We start from the raw sequence: 25,938 nt of genomic DNA, 5'->3' as shown, positions 1-25,938 counted from the left end.
TACTCAAGCAAAAGTGGCCCACGTCCCTGGGTGGTCTTGAACCACCAACCTTTCGGTTAACAGCCGAACGCGCTAACCGATTGCGCCACAGAGACGCAGATGTCTGGCCTTTCCACGGGAACTCCCAGCCAGGCCAGGCGCAGGTTCCTCAGGGGAACCTTTGAACATAATATGACAAAAAGAAATCAGCAAAAACAAAGAGACAATTGCCGGTGCTCAGTAGAGCTCAAGTTGCCGACAATAAGATCCTGCTGTCGGATTCCATCCCATAGACACCCTCCCTTCTAGTCACTTTTCAAAAGTCAGTCGATAAGTACAATTCTCCTCAAGGTAGCAGCATCCAGCAGCAGAGTGGCGCAGCGGAAGCGTGCTGGGCCCATAACCCAGAGGTCGATGGATCGAAACCATCCTCTGCTATGAGATCATTTTCATAGAAGTCGCCAAATCTCTTCTGTCAACACAAACGCGTTTCTGATCAAAAATATAAACCAAAGGCCCAAATCCCTGCTCATCACATGCTGATGGAAAAAGAAGAATTCCCCACGTCACAGCATTTCCTATAGCCCGGGTGTTTTTCAGCCCCACAGCCAAAAAGACCAATGGCTCTGCATGCGTATTTGCTGCGTCGCAACTTTCTTCTCCAAATTATTAAGGCTTTTTTCATGCCTTACCACTCAGTTCTGCACATATGTGCAAAGGGTTTGCTTGGAAGAGGTGTGCATGTATTCATAAGCCCCCCGTCACCCTATAAACTCCTCCGATGATCTTCTACTATGGCAAAATGGTATCCGCACTTAAAAAAAAAAAAAAAAAAAAAAAAAAGCGATCTACTTTTAGAAATCAGTTGCCATGTAACAATGCAACGTCACACCTGACTTTATGTGAAAGCCACCACAGGGTGTGGGAAGAAAGTAAAGGCAAGTCTACCATGCCAGGGGGATTAGCTCAAGTGGTAGAGCGCTCGCTTAGCATGCGAGAGGTAGCGGGATCGATGCCCGCATTCTCCAAAGCTGATTTTGTTTTTTTCACATGGTAGTCGAGAGTTTCTTTTTACCTCATGCTCAAGGCTCCAACAGCTAAAACTAGGAGGCTTTCAAGCATGAGCAAAACATGCCTTCGATAGCTCAGCTGGTAGAGCGGAGGACTGTAGCAGTAAATCAGCAATCCTTAGGTCGCTGGTTCAATTCCGGCTCGAAGGAATTTTTTGTGAATTCTATCGGATGGTTCATCCTCCTGGTCAACACAGCCCAGGTATGCTCCTTCTGTCCATCTACAACAGGTCTTTTAGAAAGGTTTCCTCCGTTGTACCCGAGGAGGTCAAAACAAAGGCAGAGAGCAACAGAGATTTACTTGTTGGGAGAGCAGCTCAGCTGAAAACCAACATGGAATCTTTTCCACCCATAACATGCGATGCCAGCAAAAGAGACCATGGTTCCTGGGAAAACACGGCTAAGCTCCTTCCCTCTATCGACAAAGAGCTCTTTTAGAAAGGTCTCTTCTGTAGTATCTAGGGAGTTCAAAAGGGAGGTAGCGAGCAAGCAACAGGGCTTTTTATTGGAAGAGCAGATGAAAGCCAACGTGGAATCTTCTTCCCCCGTAGCATGCTACTCAAGCAAAAGTGGCCCACGTCCCTGGGTGGGCTTGAACCACCAACCTTTCGGTTAACAGCCGAACGCGCTAACCGATTGCGCCACAGAGACGCAGATGTCTGGCCTTTCCACGGGAACTCCCAGCCAGGCCAGGCGCAGGTTCCTCAGGGGAACCTTTGAACATAATATGACAAAAAGAAATCAGCAAAAACAAAGAGACAATTGCCGGTGCTCAGTAGAGCTCAAGTTGCCGACAATAAGATCCTGCTGTCGGATTCCATCCCATAGACACCCTCCCTTCTAGTCACTTTTCAAAAGTCAGTCGATAAGTACAATTCTCCTCAAGGTAGCAGCATCCAGCAGCAGAGTGGCGCAGCGGAAGCGTGCTGGGCCCATAACCCAGAGGTCGATGGATCGAAACCATCCTCTGCTATGAGATCATTTTCATAGAAGTCGCCAAATCTCTTCTGTCAACACAAACGCGTTTCTGATCAAAAATATAAACCAAAGGCCCAAATCCCTGCTCATCACATGCTGATGGAAAAAGAAGAATTCCCCACGTCACAGCATTTCCTATAGCCCGGGTGTTTTTCAGCCCCACAGCCAAAAAGACCAATGGCTCTGCATGCGTATTTGCTGCGTCGCAACTTTCTTCTCCAAATTATTAAGGCTTTTTTCATGCCTTACCACTCAGTTCTGCACATATGTGCAAAGGGTTTGCTTGGAAGAGGTGTGCATGTATTCATAAGCCCCCCGTCACCCTATAAACTCCTCCGATGATCTTCTACTATGGCAAAATGGTATCCGCACTTAAAAAAAAAAAAAAAAAAAAGCGATCTACTTTTAGAAATCAGTTGCCATGTAACAATGCAACGTCACACCTGACTTTATGTGAAAGCCACCACAGGGTGTGGGAAGAAAGTAAAGGCAAGTCTACCATGCCAGGGGGATTAGCTCAAGTGGTAGAGCGCTCGCTTAGCATGCGAGAGGTAGCGGGATCGATGCCCGCATTCTCCAAAGCTGATTTTGTTTTTTTCACATGGTAGTCGAGAGTTTCTTTTTACCTCATGCTCAAGGCTCCAACAGCTAAAACTAGGAGGCTTTCAAGCATGAGCAAAACATGCCTTCGATAGCTCAGCTGGTAGAGCGGAGGACTGTAGCAGTAAATCAGCAATCCTTAGGTCGCTGGTTCAATTCCGGCTCGAAGGAATTTTTTGTGAATTCTATCGGATGGTTCATCCTCCTGGTCAACACAGCCCAGGTATGCTCCTTCTGTCCATCTACAACAGGTCTTTTAGAAAGGTTTCCTCCGTTGTACCCGAGGAGGTCAAAACAAAGGCAGAGAGCAACAGAGATTTACTTGTTGGGAGAGCAGCTCAGCTGAAAACCAACATGGAATCTTTTCCACCCATAACATGCGATGCCAGCAAAAGAGACCATGGTTCCTGGGAAAACACGGCTAAGCTCCTTCCCTCTATCGACAAAGAGCTCTTTTAGAAAGGTCTCTTCTGTAGTATCTAGGGAGTTCAAAAGGGAGGTAGCGAGCAAGCAACAGGGCTTTTTATTGGAAGAGCAGATGAAAGCCAACGTGGAATCTTCTTCCCCCGTAGCATGCTACTCAAGCAAAAGTGGCCCACGTCCCTGGGTGGGCTTGAACCACCAACCTTTCGGTTAACAGCCGAACGCGCTAACCGATTGCGCCACAGAGACGCAGATGTCTGGCCTTTCCACGGGAACTCCCAGCCAGGCCAGGCGCAGGTTCCTCAGGGGAACCTTTGAACATAATATGACAAAAAGAAATCAGCAAAAACAAAGAGACAATTGCCGGTGCTCAGTAGAGCTCAAGTTGCCGACAATAAGATCCTGCTGTCGGATTCCATCCCATAGACACCCTCCCTTCTAGTCACTTTTCAAAAGTCAGTCGATAAGTACAATTCTCCTCAAGGTAGCAGCATCCAGCAGCAGAGTGGCGCAGCGGAAGCGTGCTGGGCCCATAACCCAGAGGTCGATGGATCGAAACCATCCTCTGCTATGAGATCATTTTCATAGAAGTCGCCAAATCTCTTCTGTCAACACAAACGCGTTTCTGATCAAAAATATAAACCAAAGGCCCAAATCCCTGCTCATCACATGCTGATGGAAAAAGAAGAATTCCCCACGTCACAGCATTTCCTATAGCCCGGGTGTTTTTCAGCCCCACAGCCAAAAAGACCAATGGCTCTGCATGCGTATTTGCTGCGTCGCAACTTTCTTCTCCAAATTATTAAGGCTTTTTTCATGCCTTACCACTCAGTTCTGCACATATGTGCAAAGGGTTTGCTTGGAAGAGGTGTGCATGTATTCATAAGCCCCCCGTCACCCTATAAACTCCTCCGATGATCTTCTACTATGGCAAAATGGTATCCGCACTTAAAAAAAAAAAAAAAAAAAAGCGATCTACTTTTAGAAATCAGTTGCCATGTAACAATGCAACGTCACACCTGACTTTATGTGAAAGCCACCACAGGGTGTGGGAAGAAAGTAAAGGCAAGTCTACCATGCCAGGGGGATTAGCTCAAGTGGTAGAGCGCTCGCTTAGCATGCGAGAGGTAGCGGGATCGATGCCCGCATTCTCCAAAGCTGATTTTGTTTTTTTCACATGGTAGTCGAGAGTTTCTTTTTACCTCATGCTCAAGGCTCCAACAGCTAAAACTAGGAGGCTTTCAAGCATGAGCAAAACATGCCTTCGATAGCTCAGCTGGTAGAGCGGAGGACTGTAGCAGTAAATCAGCAATCCTTAGGTCGCTGGTTCAATTCCGGCTCGAAGGAATTTTTTGTGAATTCTATCGGATGGTTCATCCTCCTGGTCAACACAGCCCAGGTATGCTCCTTCTGTCCATCTACAACAGGTCTTTTAGAAAGGTTTCCTCCGTTGTACCCGAGGAGGTCAAAACAAAGGCAGAGAGCAACAGAGATTTACTTGTTGGGAGAGCAGCTCAGCTGAAAACCAACATGGAATCTTTTCCACCCATAACATGCGATGCCAGCAAAAGAGACCATGGTTCCTGGGAAAACACGGCTAAGCTCCTTCCCTCTATCGACAAAGAGCTCTTTTAGAAAGGTCTCTTCTGTAGTATCTAGGGAGTTCAAAAGGGAGGTAGCGAGCAAGCAACAGGGCTTTTTATTGGAAGAGCAGATGAAAGCCAACGTGGAATCTTCTTCCCCCGTAGCATGCTACTCAAGCAAAAGTGGCCCACGTCCCTGGGTGGGCTTGAACCACCAACCTTTCGGTTAACAGCCGAACGCGCTAACCGATTGCGCCACAGAGACGCAGATGTCTGGCCTTTCCACGGGAACTCCCAGCCAGGCCAGGCGCAGGTTCCTCAGGGGAACCTTTGAACATAATATGACAAAAAGAAATCAGCAAAAACAAAGAGACAATTGCCGGTGCTCAGTAGAGCTCAAGTTGCCGACAATAAGATCCTGCTGTCGGATTCCATCCCATAGACACCCTCCCTTCTAGTCACTTTTCAAAAGTCAGTCGATAAGTACAATTCTCCTCAAGGTAGCAGCATCCAGCAGCAGAGTGGCGCAGCGGAAGCGTGCTGGGCCCATAACCCAGAGGTCGATGGATCGAAACCATCCTCTGCTATGAGATCATTTTCATAGAAGTCGCCAAATCTCTTCTGTCAACACAAACGCGTTTCTGATCAAAAATATAAACCAAAGGCCCAAATCCCTGCTCATCACATGCTGATGGAAAAAGAAGAATTCCCCACGTCACAGCATTTCCTATAGCCCGGGTGTTTTTCAGCCCCACAGCCAAAAAGACCAATGGCTCTGCATGCGTATTTGCTGCGTCGCAACTTTCTTCTCCAAATTATTAAGGCTTTTTTCATGCCTTACCACTCAGTTCTGCACATATGTGCAAAGGGTTTGCTTGGAAGAGGTGTGCATGTATTCATAAGCCCCCCGTCACCCTATAAACTCCTCCGATGATCTTCTACTATGGCAAAATGGTATCCGCACTTAAAAAAAAAAAAAAAAAAAAAAAAAAAGCGATCTACTTTTAGAAATCAGTTGCCATGTAACAATGCAACGTCACACCTGACTTTATGTGAAAGCCACCACAGGGTGTGGGAAGAAAGTAAAGGCAAGTCTACCATGCCAGGGGGATTAGCTCAAGTGGTAGAGCGCTCGCTTAGCATGCGAGAGGTAGCGGGATCGATGCCCGCATTCTCCAAAGCTGATTTTGTTTTTTTCACATGGTAGTCGAGAGTTTCTTTTTACCTCATGCTCAAGGCTCCAACAGCTAAAACTAGGAGGCTTTCAAGCATGAGCAAAACATGCCTTCGATAGCTCAGCTGGTAGAGCGGAGGACTGTAGCAGTAAATCAGCAATCCTTAGGTCGCTGGTTCAATTCCGGCTCGAAGGAATTTTTTGTGAATTCTATCGGATGGTTCATCCTCCTGGTCAACACAGCCCAGGTATGCTCCTTCTGTCCATCTACAACAGGTCTTTTAGAAAGGTTTCCTCCGTTGTACCCGAGGAGGTCAAAACAAAGGCAGAGAGCAACAGAGATTTACTTGTTGGGAGAGCAGCTCAGCTGAAAACCAACATGGAATCTTTTCCACCCATAACATGCGATGCCAGCAAAAGAGACCATGGTTCCTGGGAAAACACGGCTAAGCTCCTTCCCTCTATCGACAAAGAGCTCTTTTAGAAAGGTCTCTTCTGTAGTATCTAGGGAGTTCAAAAGGGAGGTAGCGAGCAAGCAACAGGGCTTTTTATTGGAAGAGCAGATGAAAGCCAACGTGGAATCTTCTTCCCCCGTAGCATGCTACTCAAGCAAAAGTGGCCCACGTCCCTGGGTGGGCTTGAACCACCAACCTTTCGGTTAACAGCCGAACGCGCTAACCGATTGCGCCACAGAGACGCAGATGTCTGGCCTTTCCACGGGAACTCCCAGCCAGGCCAGGCGCAGGTTCCTCAGGGGAACCTTTGAACATAATATGACAAAAAGAAATCAGCAAAAACAAAGAGACAATTGCCGGTGCTCAGTAGAGCTCAAGTTGCCGACAATAAGATCCTGCTGTCGGATTCCATCCCATAGACACCCTCCCTTCTAGTCACTTTTCAAAAGTCAGTCGATAAGTACAATTCTCCTCAAGGTAGCAGCATCCAGCAGCAGAGTGGCGCAGCGGAAGCGTGCTGGGCCCATAACCCAGAGGTCGATGGATCGAAACCATCCTCTGCTATGAGATCATTTTCATAGAAGTCGCCAAATCTCTTCTGTCAACACAAACGCGTTTCTGATCAAAAATATAAACCAAAGGCCCAAATCCCTGCTCATCACATGCTGATGGAAAAAGAAGAATTCCCCACGTCACAGCATTTCCTATAGCCCGGGTGTTTTTCAGCCCCACAGCCAAAAAGACCAATGGCTCTGCATGCGTATTTGCTGCGTCGCAACTTTCTTCTCCAAATTATTAAGGCTTTTTTCATGCCTTACCACTCAGTTCTGCACATATGTGCAAAGGGTTTGCTTGGAAGAGGTGTGCATGTATTCATAAGCCCCCCGTCACCCTATAAACTCCTCCGATGATCTTCTACTATGGCAAAATGGTATCCGCACTTAAAAAAAAAAAAAAAAAAAAGCGATCTACTTTTAGAAATCAGTTGCCATGTAACAATGCAACGTCACACCTGACTTTATGTGAAAGCCACCACAGGGTGTGGGAAGAAAGTAAAGGCAAGTCTACCATGCCAGGGGGATTAGCTCAAGTGGTAGAGCGCTCGCTTAGCATGCGAGAGGTAGCGGGATCGATGCCCGCATTCTCCAAAGCTGATTTTGTTTTTTTCACATGGTAGTAGAGAGTTTCTTTTTACCTCATGCTCAAGGCTCCAACAGCTAAAGCTAGGAGGCTTTCAAGCATGAGCAAAACATGCCTTCGATAGCTCAGCTGGTAGAGCGGAGGACTGTAGCAGTAAATCAGCAATCCTTAGGTCGCTGGTTCAATTCCGGCTCGAAGGAATTTTTTGTGAATTCTATCGGATGGTTCATCCTCCTGGTCAACACAGCCCAGGTATGCTCCTTCTGTCCATCTACAACAGGTCTTTTAGAAAGGTTTCCTCCGTTGTACCCGAGGAGGTCAAAACAAAGGCAGAGAGCAACAGAGATTTACTTGTTGGGAGAGCAGCTCAGCTGAAAACCAACATGGAATCTTTTCCACCCATAACATGCGATGCCAGCAAAAGAGACCATGGTTCCTGGGAAAACACGGCTAAGCTCCTTCCCTCTATCGACAAAGAGCTCTTTTAGAAAGGTCTCTTCTGTAGTATCTAGGGAGTTCAAAAGGGAGGTAGCGAGCAAGCAACAGGGCTTTTTATTGGAAGAGCAGATGAAAGCCAACGTGGAATCTTCTTCCCCCGTAGCATGCTACTCAAGCAAAAGTGGCCCACGTCCCTGGGTGGGCTTGAACCACCAACCTTTCGGTTAACAGCCGAACGCGCTAACCGATTGCGCCACAGAGACGCAGATGTCTGGCCTTTCCACGGGAACTCCCAGCCAGGCCAGGCGCAGGTTCCTCAGGGGAACCTTTGAACATAATATGACAAAAAGAAATCAGCAAAAACAAAGAGACAATTGCCGGTGCTCAGTAGAGCTCAAGTTGCCGACAATAAGATCCTGCTGTCGGATTCCATCCCATAGACACCCTCCCTTCTAGTCACTTTTCAAAAGTCAGTCGATAAGTACAATTCTCCTCAAGGTAGCAGCATCCAGCAGCAGAGTGGCGCAGCGGAAGCGTGCTGGGCCCATAACCCAGAGGTCGATGGATCGAAACCATCCTCTGCTATGAGATCATTTTCATAGAAGTCGCCAAATCTCTTCTGTCAACACAAACGCGTTTCTGATCAAAAATATAAACCAAAGGCCCAAATCCCTGCTCATCACATGCTGATGGAAAAAGAAGAATTCCCCACGTCACAGCATTTCCTATAGCCCGGGTGTTTTTCAGCCCCACAGCCAAAAAGACCAATGGCTCTGCATGCGTATTTGCTGCGTCGCAACTTTCTTCTCCAAATTATTAAGGCTTTTTTCATGCCTTACCACTCAGTTCTGCACATATGTGCAAAGGGTTTGCTTGGAAGAGGTGTGCATGTATTCATAAGCCCCCCGTCACCCTATAAACTCCTCCGATGATCTTCTACTTTGGCAAAATGGTATCCGCACTTAAAAAAAAAAAAAAAAAAAAAAAAGTGATCTACTTTTAGAAATCAGTTGCCATGTAACAATGCAACGTCACACCTGACTTTATGTGAAAGCCACCACAGGGTGTGGGAAGAAAGTAAAGGCAAGTCTACCATGCCAGGGGGATTAGCTCAAGTGGTAGAGCGCTCGCTTAGCATGCGAGAGGTAGCGGGATCGATGCCCGCATTCTCCAAAGCTGATTTTGTTTTTTTCACATGGTAGTCGAGAGTTTCTTTTTACCTCATGCTCAAGGCTCCAACAGCTAAAACTAGGAGGCTTTCAAGCATGAGCAAAACATGCCTTCGATAGCTCAGCTGGTAGAGCGGAGGACTGTAGCAGTAAATCAGCAATCCTTAGGTCGCTGGTTCAATTCCGGCTCGAAGGAATTTTTTGTGAATTCTATCGGATGGTTCATCCTCCTGGTCAACACAGCCCAGGTATGCTCCTTCTGTCCATCTACAACAGGTCTTTTAGAAAGGTTTCCTCCGTTGTACCCGAGGAGGTCAAAACAAAGGCAGAGAGCAACAGAGATTTACTTGTTGGGAGAGCAGCTCAGCTGAAAACCAACATGGAATCTTTTCCACCCATAACATGCGATGCCAGCAAAAGAGACCATGGTTCCTGGGAAAACACGGCTAAGCTCCTTCCCTCTATCGACAAAGAGCTCTTTTAGAAAGGTCTCTTCTGTAGTATCTAGGGAGTTCAAAAGGGAGGTAGCGAGCAAGCAACAGGGCTTTTTATTGGAAGAGCAGATGAAAGCCAACGTGGAATCTTCTTCCCCCGTAGCATGCTACTCAAGCAAAAGTGGCCCACGTCCCTGGGTGGGCTTGAACCACCAACCTTTCGGTTAACAGCCGAACGCGCTAACCGATTGCGCCACAGAGACGCAGATGTCTGGCCTTTCCACGGGAACTCCCAGCCAGGCCAGGCGCAGGTTCCTCAGGGGAACCTTTGAACATAATATGACAAAAAGAAATCAGCAAAAACAAAGAGACAATTGCCGGTGCTCAGTAGAGCTCAAGTTGCCGACAATAAGATCCTGCTGTCGGATTCCATCCCATAGACACCCTCCCTTCTAGTCACTTTTCAAAAGTCAGTCGATAAGTACAATTCTCCTCAAGGTAGCAGCATCCAGCAGCAGAGTGGCGCAGCGGAAGCGTGCTGGGCCCATAACCCAGAGGTCGATGGATCGAAACCATCCTCTGCTATGAGATCATTTTCATAGAAGTCGCCAAATCTCTTCTGTCAACACAAACGCGTTTCTGATCAAAAATATAAACCAAAGGCCCAAATCCCTGCTCATCACATGCTGATGGAAAAAGAAGAATTCCCCACGTCACAGCATTTCCTATAGCCCGGGTGTTTTTCAGCCCCACAGCCAAAAAGACCAATGGCTCTGCATGCGTATTTGCTGCGTCGCAACTTTCTTCTCCAAATTATTAAGGCTTTTTTCATGCCTTACCACTCAGTTCTGCACATATGTGCAAAGGGTTTGCTTGGAAGAGGTGTGCATGTATTCATAAGCCCCCCGTCACCCTATAAACTCCTCCGATGATCTTCTACTATGGCAAAATGGTATCCGCACTTAAAAAAAAAAAAAAAAAAAAAAAAAAGCGATCTACTTTTAGAAATCAGTTGCCATGTAACAATGCAACGTCACACCTGACTTTATGTGAAAGCCACCACAGGGTGTGGGAAGAAAGTAAAGGCAAGTCTACCATGCCAGGGGGATTAGCTCAAGTGGTAGAGCGCTCGCTTAGCATGCGAGAGGTAGCGGGATCGATGCCCGCATTCTCCAAAGCTGATTTTGTTTTTTTCACATGGTAGTCGAGAGTTTCTTTTTACCTCATGCTCAAGGCTCCAACAGCTAAAACTAGGAGGCTTTCAAGCATGAGCAAAACATGCCTTCGATAGCTCAGCTGGTAGAGCGGAGGACTGTAGCAGTAAATCAGCAATCCTTAGGTCGCTGGTTCAATTCCGGCTCGAAGGAATTTTTTGTGAATTCTATCGGATGGTTCATCCTCCTGGTCAACACAGCCCAGGTATGCTCCTTCTGTCCATCTACAACAGGTCTTTTAGAAAGGTTTCCTCCGTTGTACCCGAGGAGGTCAAAACAAAGGCAGAGAGCAACAGAGATTTACTTGTTGGGAGAGCAGCTCAGCTGAAAACCAACATGGAATCTTTTCCACCCATAACATGCGATGCCAGCAAAAGAGACCATGGTTCCTGGGAAAACACGGCTAAGCTCCTTCCCTCTATCGACAAAGAGCTCTTTTAGAAAGGTCTCTTCTGTAGTATCTAGGGAGTTCAAAAGGGAGGTAGCGAGCAAGCAACAGGGCTTTTTATTGGAAGAGCAGATGAAAGCCAACGTGGAATCTTCTTCCCCCGTAGCATGCTACTCAAGCAAAAGTGGCCCACGTCCCTGGGTGGGCTTGAACCACCAACCTTTCGGTTAACAGCCGAACGCGCTAACCGATTGCGCCACAGAGACGCAGATGTCTGGCCTTTCCACGGGAACTCCCAGCCAGGCCAGGCGCAGGTTCCTCAGGGGAACCTTTGAACATAATATGACAAAAAGAAATCAGCAAAAACAAAGAGACAATTGCCGGTGCTCAGTAGAGCTCAAGTTGCCGACAATAAGATCCTGCTGTCGGATTCCATCCCATAGACACCCTCCCTTCTAGTCACTTTTCAAAAGTCAGTCGATAAGTACAATTCTCCTCAAGGTAGCAGCATCCAGCAGCAGAGTGGCGCAGCGGAAGCGTGCTGGGCCCATAACCCAGAGGTCGATGGATCGAAACCATCCTCTGCTATGAGATCATTTTCATAGAAGTCGCCAAATCTCTTCTGTCAACACAAACGCGTTTCTGATCAAAAATATAAACCAAAGGCCCAAATCCCTGCTCATCACATGCTGATGGAAAAAGAAGAATTCCCCACGTCACAGCATTTCCTATAGCCCGGGTGTTTTTCAGCCCCACAGCCAAAAAGACCAATGGCTCTGCATGCGTATTTGCTGCGTCGCAACTTTCTTCTCCAAATTATTAAGGCTTTTTTCATGCCTTACCACTCAGTTCTGCACATATGTGCAAAGGGTTTGCTTGGAAGAGGTGTGCATGTATTCATAAGCCCCCCGTCACCCTATAAACTCCTCCGATGATCTTCTACTATGGCAAAATGGTATCCGCACTTAAAAAAAAAAAAAAAAAAAAAAAAAAGCGATCTACTTTTAGAAATCAGTTGCCATGTAACAATGCAACGTCACACCTGACTTTATGTGAAAGCCACCACAGGGTGTGGGAAGAAAGTAAAGGCAAGTCTACCATGCCAGGGGGATTAGCTCAAGTGGTAGAGCGCTCGCTTAGCATGCGAGAGGTAGCGGGATCGATGCCCGCATTCTCCAAAGCTGATTTTGTTTTTTTCACATGGTAGTCGAGAGTTTCTTTTTACCTCATGCTCAAGGCTCCAACAGCTAAAACTAGGAGGCTTTCAAGCATGAGCAAAACATGCCTTCGATAGCTCAGCTGGTAGAGCGGAGGACTGTAGCAGTAAATCAGCAATCCTTAGGTCGCTGGTTCAATTCCGGCTCGAAGGAATTTTTTGTGAATTCTATCGGATGGTTCATCCTCCTGGTCAACACAGCCCAGGTATGCTCCTTCTGTCCATCTACAACAGGTCTTTTAGAAAGGTTTCCTCCGTTGTACCCGAGGAGGTCAAAACAAAGGCAGAGAGCAACAGAGATTTACTTGTTGGGAGAGCAGCTCAGCTGAAAACCAACATGGAATCTTTTCCACCCATAACATGCGATGCCAGCAAAAGAGACCATGGTTCCTGGGAAAACACGGCTAAGCTCCTTCCCTCTATCGACAAAGAGCTCTTTTAGAAAGGTCTCTTCTGTAGTATCTAGGGAGTTCAAAAGGGAGGTAGCGAGCAAGCAACAGGGCTTTTTATTGGAAGAGCAGATGAAAGCCAACGTGGAATCTTCTTCCCCCGTAGCATGCTACTCAAGCAAAAGTGGCCCACGTCCCTGGGTGGGCTTGAACCACCAACCTTTCGGTTAACAGCCGAACGCGCTAACCGATTGCGCCACAGAGACGCAGATGTCTGGCCTTTCCACGGGAACTCCCAGCCAGGCCAGGCGCAGGTTCCTCAGGGGAACCTTTGAACATAATATGACAAAAAGAAATCAGCAAAAACAAAGAGACAATTGCCGGTGCTCAGTAGAGCTCAAGTTGCCGACAATAAGATCCTGCTGTCGGATTCCATCCCATAGACACCCTCCCTTCTAGTCACTTTTCAAAAGTCAGTCGATAAGTACAATTCTCCTCAAGGTAGCAGCATCCAGCAGCAGAGTGGCGCAGCGGAAGCGTGCTGGGCCCATAACCCAGAGGTCGATGGATCGAAACCATCCTCTGCTATGAGATCATTTTCATAGAAGTCGCCAAATCTCTTCTGTCAACACAAACGCGTTTCTGATCAAAAATATAAACCAAAGGCCCAAATCCCTGCTCATCACATGCTGATGGAAAAAGAAGAATTCCCCACGTCACAGCATTTCCTATAGCCCGGGTGTTTTTCAGCCCCACAGCCAAAAAGACCAATGGCTCTGCATGCGTATTTGCTGCGTCGCAACTTTCTTCTCCAAATTATTAAGGCTTTTTTCATGCCTTACCACTCAGTTCTGCACATATGTGCAAAGGGTTTGCTTGGAAGAGGTGTGCATGTATTCATAAGCCCCCCGTCACCCTATAAACTCCTCCGATGATCTTCTACTATGGCAAAATGGTATCCGCACTTAAAAAAAAAAAAAAAAAAAAAAAAAAGCGATCTACTTTTAGAAATCAGTTGCCATGTAACAATGCAACGTCACACCTGACTTTATGTGAAAGCCACCACAGGGTGTGGGAAGAAAGTAAAGGCAAGTCTACCATGCCAGGGGGATTAGCTCAAGTGGTAGAGCGCTCGCTTAGCATGCGAGAGGTAGCGGGATCGATGCCCGCATTCTCCAAAGCTGATTTTGTTTTTTTCACATGGTAGTCGAGAGTTTCTTTTTACCTCATGCTCAAGGCTCCAACAGCTAAAACTAGGAGGCTTTCAAGCATGAGCAAAACATGCCTTCGATAGCTCAGCTGGTAGAGCGGAGGACTGTAGCAGTAAATCAGCAATCCTTAGGTCGCTGGTTCAATTCCGGCTCGAAGGAATTTTTTGTGAATTCTATCGGATGGTTCATCCTCCTGGTCAACACAGCCCAGGTATGCTCCTTCTGTCCATCTACAACAGGTCTTTTAGAAAGGTTTCCTCCGTTGTACCCGAGGAGGTCAAAACAAAGGCAGAGAGCAACAGAGATTTACTTGTTGGGAGAGCAGCTCAGCTGAAAACCAACATGGAATCTTTTCCACCCATAACATGCGATGCCAGCAAAAGAGACCATGGTTCCTGGGAAAACACGGCTAAGCTCCTTCCCTCTATCGACAAAGAGCTCTTTTAGAAAGGTCTCTTCTGTAGTATCTAGGGAGTTCAAAAGGGAGGTAGCGAGCAAGCAACAGGGCTTTTTATTGGAAGAGCAGATGAAAGCCAACGTGGAATCTTCTTCCCCCGTAGCATGCTACTCAAGCAAAAGTGGCCCACGTCCCTGGGTGGGCTTGAACCACCAACCTTTCGGTTAACAGCCGAACGCGCTAACCGATTGCGCCACAGAGACGCAGATGTCTGGCCTTTCCACGGGAACTCCCAGCCAGGCCAGGCGCAGGTTCCTCAGGGGAACCTTTGAACATAATATGACAAAAAGAAATCAGCAAAAACAAAGAGACAATTGCCGGTGCTCAGTAGAGCTCAAGTTGCCGACAATAAGATCCTGCTGTCGGATTCCATCCCATAGACACCCTCCCTTCTAGTCACTTTTCAAAAGTCAGTCGATAAGTACAATTCTCCTCAAGGTAGCAGCATCCAGCAGCAGAGTGGCGCAGCGGAAGCGTGCTGGGCCCATAACCCAGAGGTCGATGGATCGAAACCATCCTCTGCTATGAGATCATTTTCATAGAAGTCGCCAAATCTCTTCTGTCAACACAAACGCGTTTCTGATCAAAAATATAAACCAAAGGCCCAAATCCCTGCTCATCACATGCTGATGGAAAAAGAAGAATTCCCCACGTCACAGCATTTCCTATAGCCCGGGTGTTTTTCAGCCCCACAGCCAAAAAGACCAATGGCTCTGCATGCGTATTTGCTGCGTCGCAACTTTCTTCTCCAAATTATTAAGGCTTTTTTCATGCCTTACCACTCAGTTCTGCACATATGTGCAAAGGGTTTGCTTGGAAGAGGTGTGCATGTATTCATAAGCCCCCCGTCACCCTATAAACTCCTCCGATGATCTTCTACTATGGCAAAATGGTATCCGCACTTAAAAAAAAAAAAAAAAAAAAAAAAAAGCGATCTACTTTTAGAAATCAGTTGCCATGTAACAATGCAACGTCACACCTGACTTTATGTGAAAGCCACCACAGGGTGTGGGAAGAAAGTAAAGGCAAGTCTACCATGCCAGGGGGATTAGCTCAAGTGGTAGAGCGCTCGCTTAGCATGCGAGAGGTAGCGGGATCGATGCCCGCATTCTCCAAAGCTGATTTTGTTTTTTTCACATGGTAGTCGAGAGTTTCTTTTTACCTCATGCTCAAGGCTCCAACAGCTAAAACTAGGAGGCTTTCAAGCATGAGCAAAACATGCCTTCGATAGCTCAGCTGGTAGAGCGGAGGACTGTAGCAGTAAATCAGCAATCCTTAGGTCGCTGGTTCAATTCCGGCTCGAAGGAATTTTTTGTGAATTCTATCGGATGGTTCATCCTCCTGGTCAACACAGCCCAGGTATGCTCCTTCTGTCCATCTACAACAGGTCTTTTAGAAAGGTTTCCTCCGTTGTACCCGAGGAGGTCAAAACAAAGGCAGAGAGCAACAGAGATTTACTTGTTGGGAGAGCAGCTCAGCTGAAAACCAACATGGAATCTTTTCCACCCATAACATGCGATGCCAGCAAAAGAGACCATGGTTCCTGGGAAAACACGGCTAAGCTCCTTCCCTCTATCGACAAAGAGCTCTTTTAGAAAGGTCTCTTCTGTAGTATCTAGGGAGTTCAAAAGGGAGGTAGCGAGCAAGCAACAGGGCTTTTTATTGGAAGAGCAGATGAAAGCCAACGTGGAATCTTCTTCCCCCGTAGCATGCTACTCAAGCAAAAGTGGCCCACGTCCCTGGGTGGGCTTGAACCACCAACCTTTCGGTTAACAGCCGAACGCGCTAACCGATTGCGCCACAGAGACGCAGATGTCTGGCCTTTCCACGGGAACTCCCAGCCAGGCCAGGCGCAGGTTCCTCAGGGGAACCTTTGAACATAATATGACAAAAAGAAATCAGCAAAAACAAAGAGACAATTGCCGGTGCTCAGTAGAGCTCAAGTTGCCGACAATAAGATCCTGCTGTCGGATTCCATCCCATAGACACCCTCCCTTCTAGTCACTTTTCAAAAGTCAGTCGATAAGTACAATTCTCCTCAAGGTAGCAGCATCCAGCAGCAGAGTGGCGCAGCGGAAGCGTGCTGGGCCCATAACCCAGAGGTCGATGGATCGAAACCATCCTCTGCTATGAGATCATTTTCATAGAAGTCGCCAAATCTCTTCTGTCAACACAAACGCGTTTCTGATCAAAAATATAAACCAAAGGCCCAAATCCCTGCTCATCACATGCTGATGGAAAAAGAAGAATTCCCCACGTCACAGCATTTCCTATAGCCCGGGTGTTTTTCAGCCCCACAGCCAAAAAGACCAATGGCTCTGCATGCGTATTTGCTGCGTCGCAACTTTCTTCTCCAAATTATTAAGGCTTTTTTCATGCCTTACCACTCAGTTCTGCACATATGTGCAAAGGGTTTGCTTGGAAGAGGTGTGCATGTATTCATAAGCCCCCCGTCACCCTATAAACTCCTCCGATGATCTTCTACTATGGCAAAATGGTATCCGCACTTAAAAAAAAAAAAAAAAAAAAAAAAAAGCGATCTACTTTTAGAAATCAGTTGCCATGTAACAATGCAACGTCACACCTGACTTTATGTGAAAGCCACCACAGGGTGTGGGAAGAAAGTAAAGGCAAGTCTACCATGCCAGGGGGATTAGCTCAAGTGGTAGAGCGCTCGCTTAGCATGCGAGAGGTAGCGGGATCGATGCCCGCATTCTCCAAAGCTGATTTTGTTTTTTTCACATGGTAGTCGAGAGTTTCTTTTTACCTCATGCTCAAGGCTCCAACAGCTAAAACTAGGAGGCTTTCAAGCATGAGCAAAACATGCCTTCGATAGCTCAGCTGGTAGAGCGGAGGACTGTAGCAGTAAATCAGCAATCCTTAGGTCGCTGGTTCAATTCCGGCTCGAAGGAATTTTTTGTGAATTCTATCGGATGGTTCATCCTCCTGGTCAACACAGCCCAGGTATGCTCCTTCTGTCCATCTACAACAGGTCTTTTAGAAAGGTTTCCTCCGTTGTACCCGAGGAGGTCAAAACAAAGGCAGAGAGCAACAGAGATTTACTTGTTGGGAGAGCAGCTCAGCTGAAAACCAACATGGAATCTTTTCCACCCATAACATGCGATGCCAGCAAAAGAGACCATGGTTCCTGGGAAAACACGGCTAAGCTCCTTCCCTCTATCGACAAAGAGCTCTTTTAGAAAGGTCTCTTCTGTAGTATCTAGGGAGTTCAAAAGGGAGGTAGCGAGCAAGCAACAGGGCTTTTTATTGGAAGAGCAGATGAAAGCCAACGTGGAATCTTCTTCCCCCGTAGCATGCTACTCAAGCAAAAGTGGCCCACGTCCCTGGGTGGGCTTGAACCACCAACCTTTCGGTTAACAGCCGAACGCGCTAACCGATTGCGCCACAGAGACGCAGATGTCTGGCCTTTCCACGGGAACTCCCAGCCAGGCCAGGCGCAGGTTCCTCAGGGGAACCTTTGAACATAATATGACAAAAAGAAATCAGCAAAAACAAAGAGACAATTGCCGGTGCTCAGTAGAGCTCAAGTTGCCGACAATAAGATCCTGCTGTCGGATTCCATCCCATAGACACCCTCCCTTCTAGTCACTTTTCAAAAGTCAGTCGATAAGTACAATTCTCCTCAAGGTAGCAGCATCCAGCAGCAGAGTGGCGCAGCGGAAGCGTGCTGGGCCCATAACCCAGAGGTCGATGGATCGAAACCATCCTCTGCTATGAGATCATTTTCATAGAAGTCGCCAAATCTCTTCTGTCAACACAAACGCGTTTCTGATCAAAAATATAAACCAAAGGCCCAAATCCCTGCTCATCACATGCTGATGGAAAAAGAAGAATTCCCCACGTCACAGCATTTCCTATAGCCCGGGTGTTTTTCAGCCCCACAGCCAAAAAGACCAATGGCTCTGCATGCGTATTTGCTGCGTCGCAACTTTCTTCTCCAAATTATTAAGGCTTTTTTCATGCCTTACCACTCAGTTCTGCACATATGTGCAAAGGGTTTGCTTGGAAGAGGTGTGCATGTATTCATAAGCCCCCCGTCACCCTATAAACTCCTCCGATGATCTTCTACTATGGCAAAATGGTATCCGCACTTAAAAAAAAAAAAAAAAAAAAAAAAAAAGCGATCTACTTTTAGAAATCAGTTGCCATGTAACAATGCAACGTCACACCTGACTTTATGTGAAAGCCACCACAGGGTGTGGGAAGAAAGTAAAGGCAAGTCTACCATGCCAGGGGGATTAGCTCAAGTGGTAGAGCGCTCGCTTAGCATGCGAGAGGTAGCGGGATCGATGCCCGCATTCTCCAAAGCTGATTTTGTTTTTTTCACATGGTAGTCGAGAGTTTCTTTTTACCTCATGCTCAAGGCTCCAACAGCTAAAACTAGGAGGCTTTCAAGCATGAGCAAAACATGCCTTCGATAGCTCAGCTGGTAGAGCGGAGGACTGTAGCAGTAAATCAGCAATCCTTAGGTCGCTGGTTCAATTCCGGCTCGAAGGAATTTTTTGTGAATTCTATCGGATGGTTCATCCTCCTGGTCAACACAGCCCAGGTATGCTCCTTCTGTCCATCTACAACAGGTCTTTTAGAAAGGTTTCCTCCGTTGTACCCGAGGAGGTCAAAACAAAGGCAGAGAGCAACAGAGATTTACTTGTTGGGAGAGCAGCTCAGCTGAAAACCAACATGGAATCTTTTCCACCCATAACATGCGATGCCAGCAAAAGAGACCATGGTTCCTGGGAAAACACGGCTAAGCTCCTTCCCTCTATCGACAAAGAGCTCTTTTAGAAAGGTCTCTTCTGTAGTATCTAGGGAGTTCAAAAGGGAGGTAGCGAGCAAGCAACAGGGCTTTTTATTGGAAGAGCAGATGAAAGCCAACGTGGAATCTTCTTCCCCCGTAGCATGCTACTCAAGCAAAAGTGGCCCACGTCCCTGGGTGGGCTTGAACCACCAACCTTTCGGTTAACAGCCGAACGCGCTAACCGATTGCGCCACAGAGACGCAGATGTCTGGCCTTTCCACGGGAACTCCCAGCCAGGCCAGGCGCAGGTTCCTCAGGGGAACCTTTGAACATAATATGACAAAAAGAAATCAGCAAAAACAAAGAGACAATTGCCGGTGCTCAGTAGAGCTCAAGTTGCCGACAATAAGATCCTGCTGTCGGATTCCATCCCATAGACACCCTCCCTTCTAGTCACTTTTCAAAAGTCAGTCGATAAGTACAATTCTCCTCAAGGTAGCAGCATCCAGCAGCAGAGTGGCGCAGCGGAAGCGTGCTGGGCCCATAACCCAGAGGTCGATGGATCGAAACCATCCTCTGCTATGAGATCATTTTCATAGAAGTCGCCAAATCTCTTCTGTCAACACAAACGCGTTTCTGATCAAAAATATAAACCAAAGGCCCAAATCCCTGCTCATCACATGCTGATGGAAAAAGAAGAATTCCCCACGTCACAGCATTTCCTATAGCCCGGGTGTTTTTCAGCCCCACAGCCAAAAAGACCAATGGCTCTGCATGCGTATTTGCTGCGTCGCAACTTTCTTCTCCAAATTATTAAGGCTTTTTTCATGCCTTACCACTCAGTTCTGCACATATGTGCAAAGGGTTTGCTTGGAAGAGGTGTGCATGTATTCATAAGCCCCCCGTCACCCTATAAACTCCTCCGATGATCTTCTACTATGGCAAAATGGTATCCGCACTTAAAAAAAAAAAAAAAAAAAAAAAAAGCGATCTACTTTTAGAAATCAGTTGCCATGTAACAATGCAACGTCACACCTGACTTTATGTGAAAGCCACCACAGGGTGTGGGAAGAAAGTAAAGGCAAGTCTACCATGCCAGGGGGATTAGCTCAAGTGGTAGAGCGCTCGCTTAGCATGCGAGAGGTAGCGGGATCGATGCCCGCATTCTCCAAAGCTGATTTTGTTTTTTTCACATGGTAGTAGAGAGTTTCTTTTTACCTCATGCTCAAGGCTCCAACAGCTAAAACTAGGAGGCTTTCAAGCATGAGCAAAACATTCCTTCGATAGCTCAGCTGGTAGAGCGGAGGACTGTAGCAGTAAATCAGCAATCCTTAGGTCGCTGGTTCAATTCCGGCTCGAAGGAATTTTTTGTGAATTCTATCGGATGGTTCATCCTCCTGGTCAACACAGCCCAGGTATGCTCCTTCTGTCCATCTACAACAGGTCTTTTAGAAAGGTTTCCTCCGTTGTACCCGAGGAGGTCAAAACAAAGGCAGAGAGCAACAGAGATTTACTTGTTGGGAGAGCAGCTCAGCTGAAACCCAACATGGAATCTTTTCCACCCATAACATGCGATGCCAGCAAAAGAGACCATGGTTCCTGGGAAAACACGGCTAAGCTCCTTCCCTCTATCGACAAAGAGCTCTTTTAGAAAGGTCTCTTCTGTAGTATCTAGGGAGTTCAAAAGGGAGGTAGCGAGCAAGCAACAGGGCTTTTTATTGGAAGAGCAGATGAAAGCCAACGTGGAATCTTCTTCCCCCGTAGCATGCTACTCAAGCAAAAGTGGCCCACGTCCCTGGGTGGGCTTGAACCACCAACCTTTCGGTTAACAGCCGAACGCGCTAACCGATTGCGCCACAGAGACGCAGATGTCTGGCCTTTCCACGGGAACTCCCAGCCAGGCCAGGCGCAGGTTCCTCAGGGGAACCTTTGAACATAATATGACAAAAAGAAATCAGCAAAAACAAAGAGACAATTGCCGGTGCTCAGTAGAGCTCAAGTTGCCGACAATAAGATCCTGCTGTCGGATTCCATCCCATAGACACCCTCCCTTCTAGTCACTTTTCAAAAGTCAGTCGATAAGTACAATTCTCCTCAAGGTAGCAGCATCCAGCAGCAGAGTGGCGCAGCGGAAGCGTGCTGGGCCCATAACCCAGAGGTCGATGGATTGAAACCATCCTCTGCTATGAGATCATTTTCATAGAAGTCGCCAAATCTCTTCTGTCAACACAAATGCGTTTCTGATCAAAAATATAAACCAAAGGCCCAAATCCCTGCTCATCACATGCTGATGGAAAAAGAAGAATTCCCCACGTCACAGCATTTCCTATAGCCCGGGTGTTTTTCAGCCCCACAGCCAAAAAGACCAATGGCTCTGCATGCGTATTTGCTGCGTCGCAACTTTCTTCTCCAAATTATTAAGGCTTTTTTCATGCCTTACCACTCAGTTCTGCACATATGTGCAAAGGGTTTGCTTGGAAGAGGTGTGCATGTATTCATAAGCCCCCCGTCACCCTATAAACTCCTCCGATGATCTTCTACTATGGCAAAATGGTATCCGCACTTAAAAAAAAAAAAAAAAAAAAAAAAAGCGATCTACTTTTAGAAATCAGTTGCCATGTAACAATGCAACGTCACACCTGACTTTATGTGAAAGCCACCACAGGGTGTGGGAAGAAAGTAAAGGCAAGTCTACCATGCCAGGGGGATTAGCTCAAGTGGTAGAGCGCTCGCTTAGCATGCGAGAGGTAGCGGGATCGATGCCCGCATTCTCCAAAGCTGATTTTGTTTTTTTCACATGGTAGTAGAGAGTTTCTTTTTACCTCATGCTCAAGGCTCCAACAGCTAAAACTAGGAGGCTTTCAAGCATGAGCAAAACATGCCTTCGATAGCTCAGCTGGTAGAGCGGAGGACTGTAGCAGTAAATCAGCAATCCTTAGGTCGCTGGTTCAATTCCGGCTCGAAGGAATTTTTTGTGAATTCTATCGGATGGTTCATCCTCCTGGTCAACACAGCCCAGGTATGCTCCTTCTGTCCATCTACAACAGGTCTTTTAGAAAGGTTTCCTCCGTTGTACCCGAGGAGGTCAAAACAAAGGCAGAGAGCAACAGAGATTTACTTGTTGGGAGAGCAGCTCAGCTGAAAACCAACATGGAATCTTTTCCACCCATAACATGCGATGCCAGCAAAAGAGACCATGGTTCCTGGGAAAACACGGCTAAGCTCCTTCCCTCTATCGACAAAGAGCTCTTTTAGAAAGGTCTCTTCTGTAGTATCTAGGGAGTTCAAAAGGGAGGTAGCGAGCAAGCAACAGGGCTTTTTATTGGAAGAGCAGATGAAAGCCAACGTGGAATCTTCTTCCCCCGTAGCATGCTACTCAAGCAAAAGTGGCCCACGTCCCTGGGTGGGCTTGAACCACCAACCTTTCGGTTAACAGCCGAACGCGCTAACCGATTGCGCCACAGAGACGCAGATATCTGGCCTTTCCACGGGAACTCCCAGCCAGGCCAGGCGCAGGTTCCTCAGGGGAACCTTTGAACATAATATGACAAAAAGAAATCAGCAAAAACAAAGAGACAATTGCCGGTGCTCAGTAGAGCTCAAGTTGCCGACAATAAGATCCTGCTGTCGGATTCCATCCCATAGACACCCTCCCTTCTAGTCACTTTTCAAAAGTCAGTCGATAAGTACAATTCTCCTCAAGGTAGCAGCATCCAGCAGCAGAGTGGCGCAGCGGAAGCGTGCTGGGCCCATAACCCAGAGGTCGATGGATCGAAACCATCCTCTGCTATGAGATCATTTTCATAGAAGTCGCCAAATCTCTTCTGTCAACACAAACGCGTTTCTGATCAAAAATATAAACCAAAGGCCCAAATCCCTGCTCATCACATGCTGATGGAAAAAGAAGAATTCCCCACGTCACAGCATTTCCTATAGCCCGGGTGTTTTTCAGCCCCACAGCCAAAAAGACCAATGGCTCTGCATGCGTATTTGCTGCGTCGCAACTTTCTTCTCCAAATTATTAAGGCTTTTTTCATGCCTTACCACTCAGTTCTGCACACATGTGCAAAGGGTTTGCTTGGAAGAGGTGTGCATGTATTCATAAGCCCCCCGTCACCCTATAAACTCCTCCGATGATCTTCTACTATGGCAAAATGGTATCCGCACTTAAAAAAAAAAAAAAAAAAAAAAAAAGCGATCTACTTTTAGAAATCAGTTGCCATGTAACAATGCAACGTCACACCTGACTTTATGTGAAAGCCACCACAGGGTGTGGGAAGAAAGTAAAGGCAAGTCTACCATGCCAGGGGGATTAGCTCAAGTGGTAGAGCGCTCGCTTAGCATGCGAGAGGTAGCGGGATCGATGCCCGCATTCTCCAAAGCTGATTTTGTTTTTTTCACATGGTAGTAGAGAGTTTCTTTTTACCTCATGCTCAAGGCTCCAACAGCTAAAACTAGGAGGCTTTCAAGCATGAGCAAAACATTCCTTCGATAGCTCAGCTGGTAGAGCGGAGGACTGTAGCAGTAAATCAGCAATCCTTAGGTCGCTGGTTCAATTCCGGCTCGAAGGAATTTTTTGTGAATTCTATCGGATGGTTCATCCTCCTGGTCAACACAGCCCAGGTATGCTCCTTCTGTCCATCTACAACAGGTCTTTTAGAAAGGTTTCCTCCGTTGTACCCGAGGAGGTCAAAACAAAGGCAGAGAGCAACAGAGATTTACTTGTTGGGAGAGCAGCTCAGCTGAAACCCAACATGGAATCTTTTCCACCCATAACATGCGATGCCAGCAAAAGAGACCATGGTTCCTGGGAAAACACGGCTAAGCTCCTTCCCTCTATCGACAAAGAGCTCTTTTAGAAAGGTCTCTTCTGTAGTATCTAGGGAGTTCAAAAGGGAGGTAGCGAGCAAGCAACAGGGCTTTTTATTGGAAGAGCAGATGAAAGCCAACGTGGAATCTTCTTCCCCCGTAGCATGCTACTCAAGCAAAAGTGGCCCACGTCCCTGGGTGGGCTTGAACCACCAACCTTTCGGTTAACAGCCGAACGCGCTAACCGATTGCGCCACAGAGACGCAGATGTCTGGCCTTTCCACGGGAACTCCCAGCCAGGCCAGGCGCAGGTTCCTCAGGGGAACCTTTGAACATAATATGACAAAAAGAAATCAGCAAAAACAAAGAGACAATTGCCGGTGCTCAGTAGAGCTCAAGTTGCCGACAATAAGATCCTGCTGTCGGATTCCATCCCATAGACACCCTCCCTTCTAGTCACTTTTCAAAAGTCAGTCGATAAGTACAATTCTCCTCAAGGTAGCAGCATCCAGCAGCAGAGTGGCGCAGCGGAAGCGTGCTGGGCCCATAACCCAGAGGTCGATGGATTGAAACCATCCTCTGCTATGAGATCATTTTCATAGAAGTCGCCAAATCTCTTCTGTCAACACAAATGCGTTTCTGATCAAAAATATAAACCAAAGGCCCAAATCCCTGCTCATCACATGCTGATGGAAAAAGAAGAATTCCCCACGTCACAGCATTTCCTATAGCCCGGGTGTTTTTCAGCCCCACAGCCAAAAAGACCAATGGCTCTGCATGCGTATTTGCTGCGTCGCAACTTTCTTCTCCAAATTATTAAGGCTTTTTTCATGCCTTACCACTCAGTTCTGCACATATGTGCAAAGGGTTTGCTTGGAAGAGGTGTGCATGTATTCATAAGCCCCCCGTCACCCTATAAACTCCTCCGATGATCTTCTACTATGGCAAAATGGTATCCGCACTTAAAAAAAAAAAAAAAAAAAAAAAAAGCGATCTACTTTTAGAAATCAGTTGCCATGTAACAATGCAACGTCACACCTGACTTTATGTGAAAGCCACCACAGGGTGTGGGAAGAAAGTAAAGGCAAGTCTACCATGCCAGGGGGATTAGCTCAAGTGGTAGAGCGCTCGCTTAGCATGCGAGAGGTAGCGGGATCGATGCCCGCATTCTCCAAAGCTGATTTTGTTTTTTTCACATGGTAGTAGAGAGTTTCTTTTTACCTCATGCTCAAGGCTCCAACAGCTAAAACTAGGAGGCTTTCAAGCATGAGCAAAACATGCCTTCGATAGCTCAGCTGGTAGAGCGGAGGACTGTAGCAGTAAATCAGCAATCCTTAGGTCGCTGGTTCAATTCCGGCTCGAAGGAATTTTTTGTGAATTCTATCGGATGGTTCATCCTCCTGGTCAACACAGCCCAGGTATGCTCCTTCTGTCCATCTACAACAGGTCTTTTAGAAAGGTTTCCTCCGTTGTACCCGAGGAGGTCAAAACAAAGGCAGAGAGCAACAGAGATTTACTTGTTGGGAGAGCAGCTCAGCTGAAAACCAACATGGAATCTTTTCCACCCATAACATGCGATGCCAGCAAAAGAGACCATGGTTCCTGGGAAAACACGGCTAAGCTCCTTCCCTCTATCGACAAAGAGCTCTTTTAGAAAGGTCTCTTCTGTAGTATCTAGGGAGTTCAAAAGGGAGGTAGCGAGCAAGCAACAGGGCTTTTTATTGGAAGAGCAGATGAAAGCCAACGTGGAATCTTCTTCCCCCGTAGCATGCTACTCAAGCAAAAGTGGCCCACGTCCCTGGGTGGGCTTGAACCACCAACCTTTCGGTTAACAGCCGAACGCGCTAACCGATTGCGCCACAGAGACGCAGATATCTGGCCTTTCCACGGGAACTCCCAGCCAGGCCAGGCGCAGGTTCCTCAGGGGAACCTTTGAACATAATATGACAAAAAGAAATCAGCAAAAACAAAGAGACAATTGCCGGTGCTCAGTAGAGCTCAAGTTGCCGACAATAAGATCCTGCTGTCGGATTCCATCCCATAGACACCCTC

The 25,938-nt window shown here is 47.0% G+C and overlaps 32 non-coding genes across 32 annotated transcripts; all 32 read left to right on the top strand.

Annotated features, from left to right (window-relative positions):
- The first annotated feature begins 934 nt into the window (after positions 1-934).
- TRNAA-AGC (transfer RNA alanine (anticodon AGC)) lies at positions 935-1,007 on the top strand. Its single transcript has one exon. It is a non-coding gene; the product is annotated as a tRNA-Ala (tRNA).
- Positions 1,008-1,113: 106 nt separating this feature from the next.
- On the top strand, positions 1,114-1,199 carry TRNAY-GUA (transfer RNA tyrosine (anticodon GUA)). Its single transcript is given in 2 exon segments — positions 1,114-1,150; positions 1,164-1,199. It is a non-coding gene; the product is annotated as a tRNA-Tyr (tRNA).
- A 1,334-nt stretch (positions 1,200-2,533) lies between these two features.
- On the top strand, positions 2,534-2,606 carry TRNAA-AGC (transfer RNA alanine (anticodon AGC)). Its single transcript has one exon. It is a non-coding gene; the product is annotated as a tRNA-Ala (tRNA).
- A 106-nt stretch (positions 2,607-2,712) lies between these two features.
- TRNAY-GUA (transfer RNA tyrosine (anticodon GUA)) lies at positions 2,713-2,798 on the top strand. Its single transcript is given in 2 exon segments — positions 2,713-2,749; positions 2,763-2,798. It is a non-coding gene; the product is annotated as a tRNA-Tyr (tRNA).
- Positions 2,799-4,132: 1,334 nt separating this feature from the next.
- On the top strand, positions 4,133-4,205 carry TRNAA-AGC (transfer RNA alanine (anticodon AGC)). Its single transcript has one exon. It is a non-coding gene; the product is annotated as a tRNA-Ala (tRNA).
- Positions 4,206-4,311: 106 nt separating this feature from the next.
- Positions 4,312-4,397, top strand: TRNAY-GUA (transfer RNA tyrosine (anticodon GUA)). Its single transcript is given in 2 exon segments — positions 4,312-4,348; positions 4,362-4,397. It is a non-coding gene; the product is annotated as a tRNA-Tyr (tRNA).
- Positions 4,398-5,738: 1,341 nt separating this feature from the next.
- TRNAA-AGC (transfer RNA alanine (anticodon AGC)) lies at positions 5,739-5,811 on the top strand. The gene has a single exon. It is a non-coding gene; the product is annotated as a tRNA-Ala (tRNA).
- A 106-nt stretch (positions 5,812-5,917) lies between these two features.
- TRNAY-GUA (transfer RNA tyrosine (anticodon GUA)) lies at positions 5,918-6,003 on the top strand. Its single transcript is given in 2 exon segments — positions 5,918-5,954; positions 5,968-6,003. It is a non-coding gene; the product is annotated as a tRNA-Tyr (tRNA).
- Positions 6,004-7,337: 1,334 nt separating this feature from the next.
- TRNAA-AGC (transfer RNA alanine (anticodon AGC)) lies at positions 7,338-7,410 on the top strand. Its single transcript has one exon. It is a non-coding gene; the product is annotated as a tRNA-Ala (tRNA).
- Positions 7,411-7,516: 106 nt separating this feature from the next.
- TRNAY-GUA (transfer RNA tyrosine (anticodon GUA)) lies at positions 7,517-7,602 on the top strand. Its single transcript is given in 2 exon segments — positions 7,517-7,553; positions 7,567-7,602. It is a non-coding gene; the product is annotated as a tRNA-Tyr (tRNA).
- Positions 7,603-8,940: 1,338 nt separating this feature from the next.
- Positions 8,941-9,013, top strand: TRNAA-AGC (transfer RNA alanine (anticodon AGC)). Its single transcript has one exon. It is a non-coding gene; the product is annotated as a tRNA-Ala (tRNA).
- A 106-nt stretch (positions 9,014-9,119) lies between these two features.
- On the top strand, positions 9,120-9,205 carry TRNAY-GUA (transfer RNA tyrosine (anticodon GUA)). The gene is given in 2 exon segments: positions 9,120-9,156; positions 9,170-9,205. It is a non-coding gene; the product is annotated as a tRNA-Tyr (tRNA).
- A 1,340-nt stretch (positions 9,206-10,545) lies between these two features.
- Positions 10,546-10,618, top strand: TRNAA-AGC (transfer RNA alanine (anticodon AGC)). Its single transcript has one exon. It is a non-coding gene; the product is annotated as a tRNA-Ala (tRNA).
- Positions 10,619-10,724: 106 nt separating this feature from the next.
- On the top strand, positions 10,725-10,810 carry TRNAY-GUA (transfer RNA tyrosine (anticodon GUA)). Its single transcript is given in 2 exon segments — positions 10,725-10,761; positions 10,775-10,810. It is a non-coding gene; the product is annotated as a tRNA-Tyr (tRNA).
- Positions 10,811-12,150: 1,340 nt separating this feature from the next.
- Positions 12,151-12,223, top strand: TRNAA-AGC (transfer RNA alanine (anticodon AGC)). The gene has a single exon. It is a non-coding gene; the product is annotated as a tRNA-Ala (tRNA).
- Positions 12,224-12,329: 106 nt separating this feature from the next.
- TRNAY-GUA (transfer RNA tyrosine (anticodon GUA)) lies at positions 12,330-12,415 on the top strand. The gene is given in 2 exon segments: positions 12,330-12,366; positions 12,380-12,415. It is a non-coding gene; the product is annotated as a tRNA-Tyr (tRNA).
- Positions 12,416-13,755: 1,340 nt separating this feature from the next.
- Positions 13,756-13,828, top strand: TRNAA-AGC (transfer RNA alanine (anticodon AGC)). The gene has a single exon. It is a non-coding gene; the product is annotated as a tRNA-Ala (tRNA).
- Positions 13,829-13,934: 106 nt separating this feature from the next.
- TRNAY-GUA (transfer RNA tyrosine (anticodon GUA)) lies at positions 13,935-14,020 on the top strand. Its single transcript is given in 2 exon segments — positions 13,935-13,971; positions 13,985-14,020. It is a non-coding gene; the product is annotated as a tRNA-Tyr (tRNA).
- A 1,340-nt stretch (positions 14,021-15,360) lies between these two features.
- On the top strand, positions 15,361-15,433 carry TRNAA-AGC (transfer RNA alanine (anticodon AGC)). The gene has a single exon. It is a non-coding gene; the product is annotated as a tRNA-Ala (tRNA).
- A 106-nt stretch (positions 15,434-15,539) lies between these two features.
- On the top strand, positions 15,540-15,625 carry TRNAY-GUA (transfer RNA tyrosine (anticodon GUA)). The gene is given in 2 exon segments: positions 15,540-15,576; positions 15,590-15,625. It is a non-coding gene; the product is annotated as a tRNA-Tyr (tRNA).
- Positions 15,626-16,965: 1,340 nt separating this feature from the next.
- Positions 16,966-17,038, top strand: TRNAA-AGC (transfer RNA alanine (anticodon AGC)). The gene has a single exon. It is a non-coding gene; the product is annotated as a tRNA-Ala (tRNA).
- Positions 17,039-17,144: 106 nt separating this feature from the next.
- On the top strand, positions 17,145-17,230 carry TRNAY-GUA (transfer RNA tyrosine (anticodon GUA)). The gene is given in 2 exon segments: positions 17,145-17,181; positions 17,195-17,230. It is a non-coding gene; the product is annotated as a tRNA-Tyr (tRNA).
- Positions 17,231-18,571: 1,341 nt separating this feature from the next.
- Positions 18,572-18,644, top strand: TRNAA-AGC (transfer RNA alanine (anticodon AGC)). The gene has a single exon. It is a non-coding gene; the product is annotated as a tRNA-Ala (tRNA).
- Positions 18,645-18,750: 106 nt separating this feature from the next.
- On the top strand, positions 18,751-18,836 carry TRNAY-GUA (transfer RNA tyrosine (anticodon GUA)). The gene is given in 2 exon segments: positions 18,751-18,787; positions 18,801-18,836. It is a non-coding gene; the product is annotated as a tRNA-Tyr (tRNA).
- A 1,339-nt stretch (positions 18,837-20,175) lies between these two features.
- Positions 20,176-20,248, top strand: TRNAA-AGC (transfer RNA alanine (anticodon AGC)). The gene has a single exon. It is a non-coding gene; the product is annotated as a tRNA-Ala (tRNA).
- A 106-nt stretch (positions 20,249-20,354) lies between these two features.
- TRNAY-GUA (transfer RNA tyrosine (anticodon GUA)) lies at positions 20,355-20,440 on the top strand. Its single transcript is given in 2 exon segments — positions 20,355-20,391; positions 20,405-20,440. It is a non-coding gene; the product is annotated as a tRNA-Tyr (tRNA).
- A 1,339-nt stretch (positions 20,441-21,779) lies between these two features.
- On the top strand, positions 21,780-21,852 carry TRNAA-AGC (transfer RNA alanine (anticodon AGC)). The gene has a single exon. It is a non-coding gene; the product is annotated as a tRNA-Ala (tRNA).
- A 106-nt stretch (positions 21,853-21,958) lies between these two features.
- On the top strand, positions 21,959-22,044 carry TRNAY-GUA (transfer RNA tyrosine (anticodon GUA)). The gene is given in 2 exon segments: positions 21,959-21,995; positions 22,009-22,044. It is a non-coding gene; the product is annotated as a tRNA-Tyr (tRNA).
- A 1,339-nt stretch (positions 22,045-23,383) lies between these two features.
- Positions 23,384-23,456, top strand: TRNAA-AGC (transfer RNA alanine (anticodon AGC)). The gene has a single exon. It is a non-coding gene; the product is annotated as a tRNA-Ala (tRNA).
- A 106-nt stretch (positions 23,457-23,562) lies between these two features.
- Positions 23,563-23,648, top strand: TRNAY-GUA (transfer RNA tyrosine (anticodon GUA)). The gene is given in 2 exon segments: positions 23,563-23,599; positions 23,613-23,648. It is a non-coding gene; the product is annotated as a tRNA-Tyr (tRNA).
- A 1,339-nt stretch (positions 23,649-24,987) lies between these two features.
- Positions 24,988-25,060, top strand: TRNAA-AGC (transfer RNA alanine (anticodon AGC)). Its single transcript has one exon. It is a non-coding gene; the product is annotated as a tRNA-Ala (tRNA).
- Positions 25,061-25,166: 106 nt separating this feature from the next.
- Positions 25,167-25,252, top strand: TRNAY-GUA (transfer RNA tyrosine (anticodon GUA)). Its single transcript is given in 2 exon segments — positions 25,167-25,203; positions 25,217-25,252. It is a non-coding gene; the product is annotated as a tRNA-Tyr (tRNA).
- Positions 25,253-25,938: the final 686 nt, after the last annotated feature.

Source organism: Anomaloglossus baeobatrachus, chromosome 3 (genome assembly GCF_048569485.1).
Source record: "Anomaloglossus baeobatrachus isolate aAnoBae1 chromosome 3, aAnoBae1.hap1, whole genome shotgun sequence".
NCBI classification, from domain to species: domain Eukaryota; kingdom Metazoa; phylum Chordata; class Amphibia; order Anura; family Aromobatidae; genus Anomaloglossus; species Anomaloglossus baeobatrachus.
The sequence above is the reverse complement of the archived record's forward strand: the minus strand, read 5'-3'. Positions and strand labels throughout refer to the sequence as shown.